The following is a 13,437-nucleotide window of genomic DNA, read 5'->3' on the forward strand; positions in this document are numbered from 1 at the left end:
ACCTTAAAAAAAATTGAATAATTCAAAATTAAATTTTTATTGATAAAATGCTGTCTCATCCCTTCATCTTGACACTGGATATGGGATCTGCAGCAAAAAGAAGGCTGGGGAATTCTCGAGGTTGAATCCATACAGGTAATCCTCGATTTAACAACCATTCCTTCCACCCTCTGTTCCCACCTTCCATTTCATGAGGCCAATAATTTTATTCTGGAAATTAAATGTTCAGAAGGAAGCTGAATCCAGTAGGCCCCTTAAAATTAACAGGATTAACTTCTGCATATACAGGTAGTCCTCAATTTACAACAGTTCATTTAGTGACCGTTCGAAGTTACAATGGCGTTGAAATGACTGCTTTTCAACTAGTCATTGCAGCATCCTCATGGTCAAAATTCAGATGCTTGTCAACTGATTCATATTTATGACAGTTGCAGTGTCCCGGGATCATGTGATCAACTTTTGCAACCTTCTGACATATTCATTTAACAACTATGTTATTAACCTAACAACTGTAGTGACTTACTTAACAACTGTGGCAAGAAAGGTTTTTAAATGGGGCAAAATCAGGGGTGGGATTCTACGGGTTCTAACTAGTTCTGTAGAACCCTTTGTTAACTTTCTAGGCAATTCGGAGAACCAGTAGTTATAAGAAATCTCCTTTTGTTTTTTTCCACCCATATTACATTCTTGGCAGTATGCCTAGACTTACTGTCTTAGAAGGATTTTTTTCTTGATACTTTCTTAAAGGAAAAGGATTGTTTAAAGCGTTTTACACTGCTGTGGGGAGGAAATAAATCCCTGGAAATACTTCTTCTTGGCTAGCTAGAAAGATTGAGTTTACATACCCTTTCTGAGTTTTGATCTAAAACTGGTTTTGGTGAAGTTTAATTCTGTGCTTGGTGACGTTTAATCCTGTGTTTATTGATGGGATAATTTATTCAGCTTCAACAAACAACAGCTACTGTTTTAATTTAATTATTTGTATTGTGTTTGAATTTTTCCCCGCCTTATAGTTTCTTTTTCTATCTGGGGAGGGGGTCTTCCTTCATTGCTTTAGTGGTACTGTCCTTTTGGGGTGTACTTCCAAGAGGCAGAATGCAAGCTTGGCACTGTTTTTTTTTACTGCCTTTCTGGGGGGGTATGTGATCTTTCCTTAAATATGGATGATTTCCTTAGGATATCTTGTGAGATGAGTGGAACCAGCTGGTATCTTTAAGTGGTGCAAATGGATCTAAGGATTGCTTCTCCTGGGTGTGCTCTTTATGCAGAGCTTAAATGACCTCTCTGCTAAAGGGTTTCGCTTTATGAGCAAGAGTTGGCTGCTGATAGTTATCATCGCATTTTAACTATTTTAACTCCTCAAGGTGCTCTGGCACCCTGCCTGATTTGTAACTCCAGCTTGCAGGTATTTTTAATCTAATGATTATTTTTAATCTAATGATTGGCATTTAGGACAGCTTTTTGCAAGCAAAGAAGCTTTTTGTATTTTTGTCCTTGATTTATAACTGTTCATTTAGTGACCATTCAAAGTTGCAATGGCACTAAAAATGACTTATGACCATTTTTTACACTTACGACCATTGCTGTATCCCCACTGTCATGAGAGGCCAGGTGAGAAGAAGCGCCCCTTGATATGTGTGGTGTTGAGTTGGCCATGGCCACCCAGTCACATGACTACCAAGCCACACCCATCAACTAAGCCATGCCCACAGAGCCAGTTGTTAAAAAATTTGAATCCCACCCCTGGGCAAAATTCCCTTTGTACCAAAGGACCAGCTTCTCACATTGTGGCTGCTACAATGAATATGAGAAGCCTAGCACAGTTAACATCTCTAGCTCCTTAATGAAGCTTTTGGACAGCCTCACATCGCTCCAAGGTATGAGGGGGAAGGGGGAGCAATTTCAACCAGAGACAGCCAGGCTGCCCCCACCCCCACCCCCATAGCTAAGCCTGCACCAGTGCAGCAACCAGCGGGGCCCAGAGGGAGGTGTGATCCCCAGAAGATGCAGAGCTCTCAAGCTGCCTCTGTTAGAAGTGAAATTTGGGGGAAATCCCAAAGACTTGGGTTTCTTCCTAGCACAAGTTTGGAGCTATATGGAGGAATATGGGGAAGAGTTCACCTCTGAAGCAGCCAAAGTGAGATGTGTTACCAGGGTCCTGGAGGGAATAGTGGCAAAGTGGATCGTGACTTTGCATAATGATAACTACCCCCAACTGCAGAATTACAATGTATTCATGACTGTGTTGCGGGCAAGATTTGAGGACCCACTGGCGGAGAGAAAGGCCAGGATCAGGATGAAAACCATAAATCAAGGGAGGAGGTCAATGGCTGACTACACCCAAGAGTTTAGACAGCTGGCGTGCCATATCTGAGGTTGGTCCCAGGGAGCCCTGATAGAAGCCTACAAAGATGGTCTAAATGAAGACGTGTACCAGATGTGTATCTCCAGAAGGGGTCCCAATGATTTGCAACTGTGATACTTGCTGGCAGAGGAAGTGGAGATAGATTTGACCCGAAGCAGACATGGGGGAGGTGCTAGATGGAGCAAGCCATCCCCACCCCACACTTCCAAGAGGCCCCTAAACTTCCAAAGGGAGGAGTGATGACAAGACCCAGATCCACTGCCTGCTTTCGATATGGGAAGGAGGGCCACCGCATTGCAGACTGCAGGGGGCACAGAGAGGAGGGAAGAAACCTAAAAACCCCTCAGTCAAGCTTCGCGAAACCGCGCTAAAGATGGGGGAGGTTGTAGAGGTCGCTCCTCCGGCAGGAGAGGGGCTGGGATCTCCGACTTTCCTTGAAGAGAGTGATTCCGACTCGGAAGACAACTTCCTGGTAAGTCCAAATAAGGGGCCCATGACCATTCCAGTAACATTAAGGGTACCCACTTTAGGGACCGAAGGGGAGATATTAGCCTTGCTAGACTCTGGGTGCACGAGGTGTGTAATCAACATGAAAGTAGTTGAGGAAATGAGCATCAGACTGAGAATGTTAGAAACGCCCATAGCCTTTTGCCAATTGGATGGATCAGTGCTGGGAGGTTGCCCTACACGCTTCATAACGGAGCCCCTAGAGATGACCATGGGGGAGCATAAAGAGACTTAGTGTTTTATTGTGGCCCCTGGAATGGAGCAACCATTAATACTGGGATTACCCTGGCTCCGCAAGTGGAATCCCCATGTGAATTGGAGGAAAGGGTCGCTGCGCATATGCACTCATCAGCGACTGGAAGGGGAGGGGCGATCCCAGCAGAACCTTCAGGATCCGGTTGAGCTAGCCTCCAAGGGTACTGAAGTTTTGGAAGGGGAGGAAAATATCCCGAAAGAATATTGGGACTTAAAAGAAGTGTTCAGTGAAAAGGCTTCAGACGAGCTTCTCCCTCATCGATCAACAGATTGTAGTATTGCAATTCTGCCGGGGGTGACACTCCCGAAATCGAAGTTATATTCAATGACACCACGGGAATTGGAAGAACTGAGATCGTTTATCGATAAAAATTTGAAACATGGTTTCATCCAACCCGCTAGACCTCGGGTAGAGGTCCCAGTATTGTTCCATGAAAAGAAAGATGGCTCCAAGTGTTTGGTAGTGGACTATAGAAACCTAAACGCTATTTCTGTGGAAAACATGTACCCCCTCCCTCTAATGAAGGACATGTTAGCCCACCTGGCTAAAGGGAAAATTTTCATGAAATTGGACTTGAGAGAAGCGTATTACCGAATCTGGATTAAAGAAGGGGATGAGTGGAAAACCGCTTTTAATTGCCTGATGGGTTGTTTCCAGTTCAATGTTCTCCCTTTTGGCCTACAGGGGGCTCCAGCTGTATTCATGCAGATGATCAATCAGGTGTTACATGAACATTTATACAAGGGGTTTTTGGTTTACCTTGCTGACATTCTTATTTACATGGAAACTTGGGATGAACATGTGAAACTGGTACGTTCAGTACTACAGAAACTGTGAGCCGCTAAACCGTATGCTAAACTGTCCAAATGTGAATTCTATCAAGAGAAAATTGACTATTTGGGGTATCGCATTTCACACGTGGGTATCAAAATGGACCCAGAGAAGGTGCGGGCAGTGTTGGAGTGGGCCCCACCATGCACCCGAAAACAACTTCAAAGGTTTTTAGGATTTGCCAACTTTTACCAGCAATTCATCCCGTCTTTTGCTAAGATAGCAATGCCTATCACCAATCTCTTGAAAACAAAAGGGGAGGTGAAACCAAAGCCCAGCAAACCGCTGGAGTGGTCCATGGAATGCCAAGCTGCCTTTGAAAAGTTGAAGCAATTGTTCACTGCAGAACCAGTGCTAAAGCACCCGGACATGGATGCCCCGTTCGTGATCCAAGCCAATGCGAGTGATGTGGCAGTTGGAGCGGTCCTACTTCAAATCAATGAAAAGGGAACTCTACAACCCTGTGCCTACACCTCCTGTAAACTGACTGAAACCAAAATAAGGTGGGCTGTCTGGGAAAAGGAGGCTTTTGCAGTTCACTGGGCTCTATTGACATGGAGAAATTTCTTGGAAGGAGCGAAACACCTGTTTGAGGTATGGACTGATCATAAGAACTTGGAGGCCTTAAAGATGCCTCAGAAACTGTCCCCTAAACAAGTTCGATGGGCCCAGTATTTTAAGCGGTTCAACTTTTCACTGAAGTACATCCCAGGGAGGAGGAATTTTATGGCGGATGCTTTATCTAGACTGCCTCAATATAACAGTATTTGTCAGGAAGTGATACGGCCGATTGTTTCAACCAAACAGCTGGTCACCCCGGTGGTCACTAGAGCGCAAAAGAAGAAGCAAGAAGCAGATTTGTCGAGTGATTTGACAGAGCAATTAAAGGAAGCCCTGAAACTGGATGAGTGGTTCCTGGTGCATTCAGATAACTGTACAGTTAGAGATGGTTTGGCCTGGATGGGAGTGAAACTGTATGTACCAGAGACATTGAGAAGCCAAGTATTGCAACAGGCCCATGATTCCAAAGTGGCTGGTCACTTTGGGTTCATGAAGACCTTACACCTCATTAAGCAACAATTTTGGTGGCCTTCGTTGAAAAAGGACATTGAGTCTTATGTGGCTAGTTGCTCAGTTTGCGCTTCAGCAAAAAGGCCTCCTGGTAAGCCAGCTGGTCTTTTACAGAATGTCACCAGGCCAACAGCTCCTTGGAAGGAAATTTCTATGGATTTTATAGTGGAGTTACCCGAGAGCACTGGACACACGGTTATTTGGGTAGTAACCAATTTGTTCTCCAAACTAGCGCATTTCATACCTTGCTCTAAGATTCCCTTGGCAAAATCATTGGCTAAACTATTCATGCTACATATCTATAGACTGCATGGTGTTCCTGAACGTATAATTTCTGACCGAGGGGTTCAATTCACCTCGAACTTTTGGAGGGAATTCTTGAAGTTAATAGGCTCCGCCCAGGGCTTAAGCTCTGCCCACCATCCCCAAACCAATGGGGCTGTGAGAGGACTAACACAGTGTTAGAACAATACCTCAGGCGTTACATTAATTATCAACAGGATAATTGGCGAGGTGGCATACAACAATTCTGTCCATAGTAGTACTGGGTTCACCCCCTTTAAAGTGGTGTCGGGACAAGATTTTGTATCCATACCTGAGCTTCCTTGTGAAAGACCTAACATCCAGTCGCTAGACGAATGGATATCTCAACTCCAACTTAACTGGCCAGTTGCCCATAAGGCATTAGATGATGCACATCAATCTCATAAGAAGTTTGCAGATAAAAAGAGAACTCCACAGAAGTCCTATCAAGTGGGTGACAAAGTTTTCCTGTCCACCAAATACTTACAAACCACTCAAAAGTTGAAGAAACTTGGTCCTAAATATGTAGGTCCTTTCACAATTGAACAAATTGTAAATCCTGTGACGGTCCAATTGACACTACCAAAAACTCTTCGATGAATTCACCCAGTTTTCCATGTCAGTTTGTTGAAACCTGAACACACTTCTGGTTTGAGACCCCCCCCCCCCCAAACTGATCCTCCCATACCATTGCTGATTGAGGGTGAACAACACTTTGAAGTTAAAGAGATTTTGGACTCTCGTAAATGGAAGGGTCATCTCCAATACCTCATTGCTTGGAAACATTTCCCACCTTCCCAAGCTGAATGGGTCAATGAGAAGGATGTTCGAGCCCCTAAGCTGATCAGAGACTTTCGCACAAAGTATCCTGATAAACCCTAGAAATGCATATGACTATTAACGAGTCTTTTTATGTTGTTCTCTCTTACAGGACTAACGTCTTTTTTCTAGGAGGGCCGAATGTCAGCCTTCAAGATCTTTTCTACTGCTTTGCATCTTTCGGCTGCCATGAGTAATGGGGGGAGGGGTTATGTCTGGGAAGAGAGCTGGAGGTGTTACATTCTTGTGTTGTATAAATGAGGAGGGGGGGAGTATAAATTCCTGCTCTTAAGCTTCTATTCCTTGCTTAGCCTTCCTTTCTCTGCGCAACTGCAAATCTTTATCAAAATATGTCAAGGTCAACTGACAGAGGCCTCATCACCACCTGAAGATGCCCACATGACCATATCCAGAACTTTTAATTGGAAGAATCTTTTGAACTTTGGGGGATGGGAACAATTCCATCCCTTTGTATATGTGATCTGCGCGCCTAATTTCTTAGATTCAGAATTTTATCTGAAGCTACCACTTCAATTTTCAGTAAAAGATTTCTTTCCTCTAATCTATGAAGTCTAAGTATTTCTTTCTTGGATTTTGAATGGAGCACAGACTGACACCAACTCCAGTTACTGCACCAGTGAACATCGCACATCCAATCACCTCACCATGAATCTCCCAACACCAATGACATTAGCTGACCCTTTAAATACAGCCATGAGACCTGTGGAAAGCATGCCTTTCCTTCCCCAGACATTGCCAACCTCTCCACACACCCCCAGTAAAAGAAATCTAGAGCAAAAACTTCATGCAGCATTAAAAAGAATAGAAGAGGGGGCTGCTGAATATTGTTTATATATTGTATTGTTTGTATATTGTTTAATGGACTGCTAAATCGGCAAAATGCACTGCTAAATTGGCCATGCCCACCCAGTCGCATGACAACCTAGCCCGCTTACTCAGTCCCATGACCACATGACCACCAAGCCACACCCAGCTACTCACACCCACCAACTAAGCCAAGCCCAGCTATTCATGTGACCACCAAGCCACACCCACAAAGTAGGCCACGCCCACAGAACTGTTAAAATTTTTGAATCCCAACCCTGGGCAGAGATCCTGGCTTAATGACAGCAACAAGAATTGCCAAGATTGGCATCCCTAAGTATAACACAGTTATGTAACATCGTGCTTTATGGCTATACTGCTTAGTGTTAGAAATTCTGCTCTCAGTGACTTTCTGAGATGCTTTTGAGACATGGGAGGGTTTTCTTTTTCATAGGTTTTAGTGATTGTGCTGTATCAGATTGTGTAGTCAGGTACTTTTTGATGAAGTTGCATGTCTATCCTTATGGTTGGAAGATGGAGGCCTGCTTCCTTCTTTTGTTTACTGTTATTCCTGCAAAGTGATCAAGTCAAGAAGTACAACCAGGACTACTAGCTGTATTAACAAAATTTTGCAAGATTGAAAGCATTTCTCCACTCCTTCCTTTTTAGTCTCTGGAAATTTCTCATTGCTCTAGGACAGTGGTGGCTAACCTTTTTGGGCTCCTGTGACAAAAATTGTCTGTGTGCTTGTGTGCATGTGCTCATGTGCTCATTTGCCAGCACCCAGAAGGCAATGTGTGCGGCCCACCACCCCCTGCACATGCATGTGCAATTCCCCCTCCCCTGCTGCCCTCTTACCTGCAGTGCGCCTTCTAGCTGATTTTCAGCCCATTTGAGGTCTTTTTAAGCCTCCCAGAGGCTCGAGGGAAGCTTCTGCAGCCTTTGTAAGCCAAAAAATGGGCTCATTTCATCACTTCTGGAATTTCCGGAAATACAGGAAGTGACAAAACAGGCCTGGTTTTCAGCCTCCAAAGGCTGCAGAGGCTTCCCTCGAGCCTCTGGGAGGCCAAAAAAGGCCCCAAACAGCCCAAAAATCAGCTGGGAGGCACGCATATGCGCAGTGAGGTAAGTTTACCTGGGGCTCACGTGCCTGCACAAATGGCTCTGCGTGCCACCTGTGGCACACGTGCCATAGGCTCACCATCACCATTCTAGGAAATAGATGAACATAATTCTCACCCATCCTACCTCCATTTTATTTTGGAATATTTTTCACAGCCATTCACTCCCAAGCACAGGCAAATTGTTTGCTTGTTCAGACAAGTGATGAGCTGCTGACTTTATTTGTTAATAACTCTAGTTGCACACACACCCCTGGCTTGTGCTATATTTGTCTGGCAACCATGGAATAATCCCTATTGCCCTCAGTGCAACTTACTTCTCAGTAAACAGCCATTCAGGTCTGGCAGATCACAATAGTTAAAAGAACACATTTGCATGAGAATTGAAACTGCACAATTGTTAAAAGACAAATACGTTCAGAATTTTTATGTCCCCTTTATGGCTTGGCATTTTGCTAGGGCTTAAAGGTCGTATCTGTCAGGAGTGGATGTGGGGAACAGACCTTCAGCCTTTCCCATGTAATTGGGCATCATGTTGATAGGAATATGCTACCAGTATGAACAGATTTTATTAGACAGGCTTTAATGATAAACAGTTTCAGGACAAGGCCTAATGTTATGCACAAGTTTGTTATACCAGTATAAAATACACAACTCTTTTCATCAAAAGCCATGTATTTTGCAATATTCTTGGACATATGCTAACAATGAAAGTCAATCAATAAAATTTATTAGACACTTCCATTTTATTAGGTATATCAATCATCCTAAAAAGCTACTCACTTAAGACTCAGGATGGATCACTACCAACTTCCTTATACAAGTCTGTTTCATGTATAGGAATTGTTTTGGATTCAGGCTGAAATTATTCTGTGGACAATACTATTGATCTCTGAAATTGAGGCCTGTGATACACTAAAAATAGTATAGGGTTTCTTGCTTGAGCAGGGGGTTGGACTAGAAGATCTCCAAAGTCCCTTTCAACTCTGTTATTCTGTTAAAAAGGAGACAGGGCTCCAATTATTTGGTTTCAGCAGCCGTTTTGATTTTGGTGAGATGCACCTTGAAATAAACTTAAATCAGAGCGGGCAACTGGCAAATCATATTGGTCCCGATATCCATTCTGTTGCTCTGGGAGGCCTCAAGTCAAGCAGACAAAATAGAATTTTTCAGAAAATAATAAGTCAGACGGCTACTAATTATATCATTAGAACAGAAGAACAGTGATGGAAGAGATCTTGGAGGTCTTCTAATCCAATGCCCTGCTCAAGCAGGGGAATGCTACACCATTTCAGATAAATATTTTTTCAGTCTCTCCTTAAAAACCTCCACTGTTGGAGCACCCACAACTTCTGGAAGCAAGTTCCACTGATTAATGTCTGTCAGGAAATTTCTCCTTAATTCTAGGTTGCTTCTCTCCTTGATTGATTTCCACCCATTTCTTCTTGTCCTACCTTCAGGTGCATTGGAGAATAGGTTGACCCTCTCTTCTCTGTGGCAGTCCCTTAGATGTTGCAACACTTTTTGACCAGGTGAAGTTAATAAATTAAATAACATCATAAATAAAATTTTAAATTAACATATTTATAGATTTTCATGGAGCCTGCAGCAGGCTGTTTGCTTCTTAACTGTGTATGTAGTGTTAACTATGCCCAGCAACGACTAATATATACTCAGGGGTGGGATTCCACAGATTAGTACCTATTTTCTAGAACTGGTTTTAACTTTCTAAGCAGTTCAGAGAACCAGCTGTTAGAAGAAATCTCCTTTTATTTTTTTTCCACTTTACTGGCCCAATCCTGTAAGGAAAGCAGGAAGGAAACTTTGGTGTTGCTTACAGAAACTGCTTCTCCATTGGCAGGACTAGACTCCAGAACTTATTTGGAATTTTTCTCTCTCCTTTGCTGGTACATTGCTTGTGTGGAGCCCAAAATTGACATATGTGTAGCCATTTCACTTGGAAACCTGACAGCTTGACTTTCTTAAAGGGGAAGGTTTGTTTTAAGCTTTTAATGCTGCTGTTGGGAGGAAATACTCCCCTGTTGGAGTTAGCACTTTGAAGAAATAATTGAATAATGTGAGAAGTGTTAAAGTATCCATTTTTGTGACAAAAACCTCATGTTGAAAGGAATGTCTTTAAGGTAGGGAGGTGCCAGGTACCGATTGAACTGTTGAACTATCCTGGAATGTCTCTGAAGTGCCAGGTACTGATTGAACTGTTGAACTATCATGCACTTCACGCATGATATGTTGATGTATGCTCTCGTGTTAGGTAAGTGCTTGCTGCGTGCTATGCACCATATAAGGTAATGAATTGTAACCTGTGTTCTGAAAGGTAGATTGTAAACCAAGCCATTTGCATAATGGGGTGGTAGTTTAGGGTATAAGAATAGAGTAAATGCTATGCAATTTGGGGGCTCGTCCAGGATTCTCAATGGTGGTCGACTGGAAAGTGGGGACCAGGTAAGAGAGTGGCCACGACCTCCCGTTGAGAGGTACCTCTCCCCGAATTCGGTCAGACCCCCGAGGTGACTGGGAATCCAGACGGTCCTCGGAAAAAGAACTAAGATGAAATGTCGGCTGAGAGTTTGTGAGATCGATCTGAGTTGGGGACGCCCACACATCCTTTGACTGCAGAGAATCCAGGAGTGATCAGATCAGGTAAACTTTGTTCCTTTCATTTGTAGTCAAAAAAGAGAGGTCCTTAAACTCTCTGGGAGAATCCAGCATCTGCTGGAGGACTGGGACTGGTGAGTCAAGGCTCTGGGAGTCTGGGAGAGTAGAGATGGGAAAGGGACAGAGCAAGGGTCTGGGGGACCAGGGAGACACCTGTCTGGGACAGGGAAGATTCGACAATGGCAGGAGACCTATTCTGGTAGATTCGCCCCTGGGACAACTACTCCAACAGTGGTTCTCCCCAAATCTGAAGGAATTCACCAAACATCTCGAAAAGAAACACATGATCTATCTTTGTCGAGACCGATGGCCAAAATATCCTCTGATTGATCCTAAATTTCCATATCACTGGAGTGCTGAGGGGGAAACCAGTACCTATTGGATGACCTAATTGCGAGACTATATTCTCCAACACGAAATGACCACCCAAATTGCATACATAGAGGTATGGTTTCATGTGAAATTTGAAGGTCCCGTCCCTCCAGTCAAGGGTCAATACATGTCTCAACAGAAGGGCAACAAAAGCGAGACGGATGATTGGCTTCAGGGTCCTCCGCCTTCAAACCCAACTTTGAACAATGCACCTGCCAATGTTCCTATGGCACCACCGCCATTGCCGGTGGCACAACCCCCTCCTCAGCCGCCTCCGTATCAGCAACTGAGAAAAGAAGTGCAACAATTGAAGAAAGATGTTCAGAATTTTCCATTCAGAGACAAACCAGAAGTAGATGCCTTCCCCTTAAGGGAAGTGCTCAATGGGGTTAATGCCAGGGTAACCCCATCACGGTTTTTGTGGTTGCTCCCATAAAACTGACTGAATTGTGAGACCTGAAAAAGACTCTTCCAAAGCTGCATGAGAACGCTCATGAGGTGGCGGAACAGTTGGAATTGTTTCTAGGGCCGAATGATTACACTTATCAGGAATTGATGTACATCCTGGAGCATCTATTTACTCCTGAGGAGCGTAACCTCATTCGGACTTCAGCCTGGAGAGCATGGGATGCAAGAGTGAATGGACAACAAGGGGCAGTGGCAGGAGATCAAAAATTCTCCATAGCAGTTCCAAATTGGGATCCAAACACCGCGGCTGGCAGAGCAAGTATGAGGGATATGAGGGCAATGATCATGGAGGGAATTAAATTGGCGGTTCCACAGGGGAAAAACCTAACAAAGGCCTTTGAGGTAGCTCAAGGGAAAGACGAATCCCTTGGGGACTATTGCAATAGACTCCGGGAAAGCCTGTTTAAATACTCAGGCATGGACCCAGCAGCAGCGGCATTTGAGGCCATGCTCAAGATGCAATTTGTGACCGGAGCTTGGCCGGATATCCAAAAGAAGATACAAAAGATGGATAACTGGGGGGCCGTGGGAATGGTTGATCTCCTGAAGGCAGCCCAACAAGTTTTTGTGAACAGAGACACCGTAAAAACCAGGCAGAAGTCACAAATGATGGTTGCAGCTGTACAGGCTGCAGCAAAGAATGAAGTAAAGAAGAGTGGGAATTTTGGGAAGGGTCCAATTGGAGAAAGAAGAGAGAATTTTGGGGGATACAATCAGGGAGGTTTTCGAGGTCGAGGAAGAGGCTTTAGAGGAAGAGGCATGGGAATGAGACAGCCCGGAATGGATAGGAGCTGCTTCAGGTGTGGGAAGGAAGGCCACTTTGCACATAAGTGTCCTACCAACCGGGAAGAGTGGAGTTATGCATTGTATGACAATTAGGGCTGTTCTGTCCCCTTTAAGAGGACCCACGGGGAGCCATTGGTAAACATTTTAGTGGGTCCTAACCATCAGGAACAGCTGTTCCTGATAGACACTGGTGCAAGCTGGACTTCTTTGTGTGACCCGATAGAGGGCGCACATAGATCAAGGAAAGTGATAAAAGTAGTTGGGGTGAGTGGAAAATCACAGGATGTGAGTGTGTTTGAACAAATTAGACTGGAGATGAATGAGGTAGTGACTGAAGCTGAAGTGTTGTACATTCCTGATTCTGGAGTGAATTTGCTGGGGAGAGATTTGTTGCCTGCGTTCGGTATCCAGTTGTGGGATACCGGGAAGGGAATAAGGATGTGTAAGATGACTGTGGAAGATGAGAGGGCAATTCCGGATGAGGTCTGGGCAGGAGGAGAGAAGGCAGGGCGAATGAACATTCAGCCGATTAAGATTCAAGTGCAGCCTGGGGTGACAAAGTTGTGGACGTCACAATATTCGATGAGTAGAAGGGGAAGAGGGTTGAAGCCTGTGATCGATAGATTGTTGAAACAGGGCACGTTGGAGCCTACTATGTCACCTTTCAATTCCCCAATATTGGCGGTATTGAAGAAGGATGGGAAGTATAGATTAGTTCACGATTTGAGGAGGATAAACAAGATAGTGGTTCCCAGATTCCCTGTTGTGCCTGATCCGTACACCATTTTAGGGAGAATCCCTCCCAAAGATAAGTGGTTTATGGTGGTGGATATGAAGGATGCTTTTTGGGCTTGTCCACTTGAGGAAGGGAGCAGAAATCTGTTCGCTTTTGAGTGGGCTGATCCAGAGACTGGAAGGAAACAGCAGTTGAGGTGGACAGTGTTGCCACAGGGCTACACTGAAAGCCCACTGTTGTTTGGACAGGCTCTGGAGGAGAAATTAGTGTCGTTTGAGAGGCCAGGGAATGTGACATTGAT

Source organism: Pseudonaja textilis, chromosome 1 (genome assembly GCF_049901715.1).
Source record: "Pseudonaja textilis isolate UNSWEBS1 chromosome 1, rPseTex1.2, whole genome shotgun sequence".
NCBI lineage: Eukaryota > Metazoa > Chordata > Lepidosauria > Squamata > Elapidae > Pseudonaja > Pseudonaja textilis.